The sequence below is a fragment of the Phalacrocorax aristotelis genome, chromosome 1, assembly GCF_949628215.1.
Source record: "Phalacrocorax aristotelis chromosome 1, bGulAri2.1, whole genome shotgun sequence".
In the NCBI taxonomy this organism is placed as follows: domain Eukaryota; kingdom Metazoa; phylum Chordata; class Aves; order Suliformes; family Phalacrocoracidae; genus Phalacrocorax; species Phalacrocorax aristotelis.
In genome coordinates, this window is record NC_134276.1 from 45,538,947 (window position 1) to 45,545,286 (window position 6,340).

The following is a 6,340-nucleotide window of genomic DNA, read 5'->3' on the forward strand; positions in this document are numbered from 1 at the left end:
TGCCAGTATGGTAAGATGATTAATAATAACCCCATTAATACAGCCTTGTTGCTGAAGGCAATGGTTCCAGAGTGCTATGTGGGTTTCAGACTCTCTGCTGCTGCCATCAAACCATCTGGAGATATCTCTAGGTTGAAAAACTTTTGGTGTGTGTATAGCAGCACCAAGCAGCAGTTCAGGACAGAAAGAGAAAGGACAAAGATTTCCATCACTGATACTAGTGAATACAGGCAGGCAGCATGTGATTACACAACTTTTAATTTTTCTTGCTGTTTACAAAATCTTGATATTCAGAATATCTCCCTGTGCTGTGCTCCAGGGAGTGAGCAGAGCTGACTCTGCTCTTGGTGTAGGTCACTTGATTCACCAGGCCTCACAGATCGGGGATTAATTTTTATCAGTTGCACAAGAAAAAGAGATAAAGACAAAGAGATAAAGGAAGTGCATTTCTTCTCCCATGTTCCTGGGTAATTTTCCTATCCCCACAGGCCTTGTTTACAATAAAAGATATCAATAACAATATACCAATATAAGCTGGAATTCTTACAAGGGTCTTTATCCATGCAATTATAAACCAGTCCAGGTGACATATACATTTCACCTTTGATCTCAAAGCAGCATGCTTAGCTATAATAGTCATGTTCACTATTTTGAATAGTATTTTGAATGTGTGATTCTTATCTATGTGTAAATATTAAGCAGAAAAGTACACATCAGTCCTGCGATTATTCCCTTTTAAATATTTTCCATTCTCAAAAAAACTATAGGAAAAGGTGTCAAAGAGTAATTTCCAGTTAAACAATCTTCTAAAAAATCTGAAACAAATGGACTGTTTCTAATGACTTGAGAACTGAACCATAGAACAAAACACAGAACCACTTCAGAGCAACAAGTCTGTAAGTAAACAGTAAAAACCAAACATTTATGGGATACAGGCCATGCTCTTGTGTTGAAAATAAAGAAATATAGATAACAGATCTGATGTGGAAATAAACTGAAGTTGGCTGAACCTTGCTCTAATGCAGTTACTGAAAGCCACAACAAACTTACATATCCAGATGAAGCTGCTTTACATTTTTAGAAAATTCTGACAAGAATTCTTACCAATTAACAAACAGCACTCAAAGTACGCAAAATCATGAGTTAGACTGAAAAAAAGTGCAACAGGTTTAACTACTAAGATCAGATTTTCTATGAAAACCTTTTTCTTTCACCAACTAGCTCCTCTCTTGAATTAAATCCAAGAACCATCTTGTAATTTTCATTTAAAATCAAATCAATATTGGACTAAATGTCAGGAGACGTATTCTTCATTTTATATGATCATTCACACCGGTTTCATAGGATCATGGGATCATAGGATTGGAGGACCCCTCTAGCCCAGCCTCCTGCTCAAAGAAGAGATAGCTCTGCGATCAGACCAGATTGCTCAGGCCAGTGGTCAGCTGGATCTCAAACACCTCCAAGGACAGAGACTGCACAAATTCTCTGGACACCTTGCACCCTGTCCGACTGTCCTCATAGGAGAAAAGGTTTTCATTCAATAGCTTGTGGCAAAATGTGTGTATATATAAGCTGTTGTTGTCAATGTTGTTGTTGCTGTTTTTAATTTCTCAATAAATATTTCATGAACCATCTGCCAGTGACTGCAGAATGAGTAATGCTGGTCTAGAGCATAAGGGCAGGATTTCTCAAAATGGTTTCTTGGTCACTTTTTATGCCAAACTCTGATTTTTCCAAAGAACTGTAAAAATATTCTAAAAATTACAATTAATACAGAGATGTATAGAGCCAAAATACTAAATAAAAGAGACAAAACAAAAACCCAGTGGGGCGGTGGGAGTTAAGTAGCTTCCCACGCTGGAGTGGTTTGAGTGTCCAGCTGGAGGCAACATGTAAAAGCATGTTGTCCAAACACCCAATCATTTTCTGAATTGGACTAATTACCTGTAGCTAGTAACTGAAGAGTGGATGGGAAGGTAGGCTCATAGGTATTTTGCTAAAGAACCTGAAGCATAAATCCTTGCTGGTATAAACCCATCTTTGACTAATATTGGCAGAGACTGGGTACATAATGGATTGCTATTTTTGGTACTTCTCAAAAATCTAAATACTAGTGTACAGAGCACTAAGAAGACATGAAAAGTCAGCCAAAGCTATAGAGCAAGCTTGAGCATTGATGGTTCACACAGTTTAATTGCTACTGGCCTTTGCTTGGGATGCTCCAGTTGCTTCTGCCCAGAGAAAATATGCTGGAAAGGCAGCAACCCCAAAGCAGGGAGGGTGCAAGGCAATTAGCATCACTTGCCTTGGGACCAGGTCCCAGACCTCCTCGATTTGTTGGCAGAGACCACGTAGCCAGGTCCCCATGGGGCTCCATGAGAAAGCTGCTCAAGGGAATGCAGTCTGGCCTGTTCTGTGCTCTTCTGCCAGGGATCATGTAGGCCTGAATTCCTCCTCCAAACACCTTTGGCTGAAGCATGCAAGCCAGAAGCTTCATTGCTCCAGGCCCCTGGGGAGTCAACAGAGAAAGAAAGACACATCTGGAAGGTGATTCAGCACCCTGAGAAGTGTCTGGTTCTCCCTGTTGGCTGTTGGCACCATTTAGGTCACCTACACATCTAGTGCAGCTGTCTCAGATACCTTTAAAATTACTCAGAATTAATTTGGGCTACAGTTAGTTAAAGAACATGAAGAAAATCTCATGATAGCTCCAGCTAAGATTAGGCAGGACTGTTTGAAGGATTTTCGACACCTGGGCATTAAGCATGCACATGGCTATGAAACAACAAATGCAATCTATCAGACCTACCAATGTGACTGTACATGGTGTACATTCAGACATATTGTATGGTGCATGCAGAATCCAGCATTTCTGGCCTGCATTAAATGGACGACTGAATGAAACTGTGCTGAATGATTATACACAAAGCACTGTACGCTCTCCTTGTACACGAGGGAGATGTATGAGGCATTCATTGTCTTCTGCTGGGCCTAGGTTCATTAGTTTAGCTGATTATGTGGTATGTGTCTTTCCAGCAATTATTATTTCATATGACAGCACTATCAGGTTGGGTTTCAAGCTCACAAATATGCAGCTAAACAGAAATGCTAGACCTTTTATCTAATTCATGTTTGATGAGTTGAGGAAGCTTATCTTTTCCAGACTGATGATTACAAGTTTATTTCACATTATTTATTTGTCTAGGGTTTTATTGTGTTTATATCTTAGTCTGCACATACTGATGATGGTTGGACTGGATGATCCTAGAGGTCTTTTCCAACCTTAATGATTCTATCATTCTAAGAATTTATGGACTGAAATATGAAAACAGTGAATTAAAGTTCATTGGATCATCCAGACCAACTCTTTCTGCACAGCATGATGACCACTAAGCTATCCAGTTATGCTACACAGCCTCCACTAGAGAATCTTTTACCATCTCCATGCGAGTCTGTCCAAAAGCAATCATTCATTCAGTCCATCCGCTCTTTCTCTGCAAGCCTGGGAAAGCAGGTGCATCTTCCAGTTAATCCTGAAAGTCATATATCTTAGCTGTAAAAAACAAGAAGAGGCTTGTGAAGTCTGAGACGATAGTCCATTCATCTTTCGAATTGCTGGGGACACTACTGTCATAAACATGGCTAACAATTAGCATCCATTCTCATGTATAAGAAGCCACAAACTGAAGTGGAAGAATAAAGGTCTGTTATCCATGTTGTAAATACTGGAGTGATGAAGGAAACCTGCTGTGACCACTTGAACCCCTAGGCCAAATATGCCTGGAAATCGCAGATATTTCATTGTCATTGGTTTCACATTTTTCAGGGTGGTAGATGTATGGAGGAATTCCTATTGCCTGTGGCTATTCCCCATGCTGAGGACAGGGCAGATAAAGAAATTCCGTTCCTTGGGACCTATCTTTCTAGCTTTCCTCATGTATTCACCACTTCTCCGCAGTGCTTTGCAGCATTTTTGCCACTGTTGCTCAAGTTTTGCTGCAGGTAGGATAAAAAATTTTCTGTTCAGGGAATTCCCTCAGATAATCTCTCACAGGGTGTGTCTATACAGTCTTTTGCAGGCACTGAGTGAGCTCTGCCTAGTGTCGAAGAAAGCCAAAAGTCATGTACATCCCATTAACACAATGCAAAACCCAGGCTCACTGGCCCTATCACTGGGACTCTCAAACATTGCCTTCACATGGCTTCCAGATGTCTGAAAATCGGACATCTAAGTGTGAGCTATTTAACCAAGGCTTCTTTTATAGTTAGTGTAGAAGAAAATAAACACCACCAGAGGCAATTTGTGTGACCTATCTTAGATGCCTATCTTAGGATAAGATGAATCACCTTCTGGAGGTGTCTTTTTCTTTACATCTGCTGTATACAGAAAGGCCAGTGTGTCTTGCTCAGACTTAAATTCTCATTAGAAAAAAAAATCTGAGATCTTTAGATAACAATTTGTCTCAGGAACTTGGACTTTAATGAAACATCAAATTATGTGGGATTTGTCATGTGAGATAGCAATGCTGTGATCCTAATATTGGGTCTCAACCCTGGTCTTAAAGTCTTCCAAGAAACTTCTTTAAATTTGTTTACAGCAAGGTGTCTACTTCCACACAGTCACCCTGAAAACCAGACTCATCTTCTGTCCATTTTGCAGGCATGTAGTAGTAGCCTGAAGGCTTGGATAAACCATGACCTCCCAGATCTGCCAGGGCAAGCATGCCTCCCCATGCCTAGCATGTTGAGTTCTCTCTCCTCTCACCCAGGTTCCTCCACATTAGGGATTCAGGCAGGGCCAGTTCAGTCAGTCCTTGAGGGAGTAATATAAATGGAAGGATCTCAGATCCTGACTTTTCAAGACTGCCCTTAATTACTATGTAGGCTTACCCACTGTGTCCTCTTTGAGCTGGTGTTGTTAGAATCCTTGACCTCCTCATTAAAAGTTTCATTCTCTATTCTTGAAGTTTCATTCTCTAGTCCTGAAGAATTTAGACTGCTTACCTCTGTTTCTGTGGTGACTGCATGAAGTTCTTGGGTTTGCTTCTTGGCCTAAGATCTTGGCCTAAATGGGCTACAAAGTTTGTTCTGGAAGTCAGGTTACAGAGCAGTTAGAAATCAAACAGGTGTTGGAATTGATGTCTATTAATGTAAACAGTTGTGACCATGGGATACACCCTCTTCTGAATCACAGATTATGTCTCTTTCACAACTGGCACGTCATGTCAATTAACCTAGGCTTTATAGTCACTAATGAGAACGGAACAGCTAGAATTGTCATTTCAGTCCCACTATGTATATTTTTAAGAACTATGTAATTCATATCATGAGTTTAATTTTCATGTGATAGCTATGCTTTCTGAACCCAACATATTCATCAACAGCACATTTCTATTTTCTACCTGTACACACATGTGTACATACTGTGTATACACAGCAACACCAAAACATAAACACAGATCACTTGAGCTAAAGGTAACCATTAAGAAGAGTTTGTCAAAAGCGTGCAACAACACAGAAGCTTCAGACTGGAAAGGCTGGTTTCATACTACTTAAGTAAGGCGCCTATTCACCATAACCTTCCTCTTTTTCAAAGGAGACACATATCTCTGGTAGGTGATTTGGCTCACTCCAGAATTAAGCTGTCCTGTTATGGTGCTTGCCTCTTTTCACTGAAGGTTGGCTTAGGTGTTCAAAGTGTTGCACACTCAGACACACCTTAGATTTGCTGAATGTAGGGTGGCTTTGTATTTATTTGAGATAAAATAGTACTGGGCTTCTCAAGGCACATGGCCCAAATAGGGTATGTACAACGTAGGAATCTGCACAAGTGGTTCTACAATCTTGCTGAAGTCATCTAAGACTTAGTCCAGAAGACACCTACATCTGGTCAGCTGAATTGTTTCCAAAACTCAACTGAATTTTTCCCTGTTAGAAATTTAGATACCTAGCTCACATCTAGACACATTAGGCAATGAAAGCTAGGAAGACCTAAATCCTTCCTGACTTATCACACCTGACGGCTTCAGTTCGCAAGGCCTTTTCACAAAATAAAGCCCCATGCATAAGGAAGAAAAGAAGACTAAGGAGACTGAGAAAGCCAGAAAACTTTTGCAGTTTCTGTCCACAACGTGGTGGTTAAATTACCTAACCACTTAGAAAGACTTAGCTTTGGGTCTCACCATTGGCATTTAATTCACTTTGACCTCCCAAAAGAGTATCTTAGTGCCAAGCTAACAGCTATTCTGACAGGATAGGTCTTTATTTCCCAGTTAGGCTGTTTCAGTGTCTGTGGAATAATTGAAAAATGGGATATAGGAAAATAATAACCCTAGGT

The 6,340-nt window shown here is 40.3% G+C and overlaps 1 long non-coding RNA gene across 1 annotated transcript; it reads right to left on the reverse strand.

The window, feature by feature from the left end:
- Window positions 1-241: 241 nt before the first annotated feature.
- Window positions 242-5,123, reverse strand: LOC142055011 (uncharacterized). Its single transcript, XR_012659765.1, has 3 exons — window positions 5,008-5,123; window positions 3,441-3,556; window positions 242-2,512 (listed from the first exon to the last, which is right to left on the reverse strand). It is a non-coding gene; the product is annotated as an uncharacterized LOC142055011 (long non-coding RNA).
- Window positions 5,124-6,340: the final 1,217 nt, after the last annotated feature.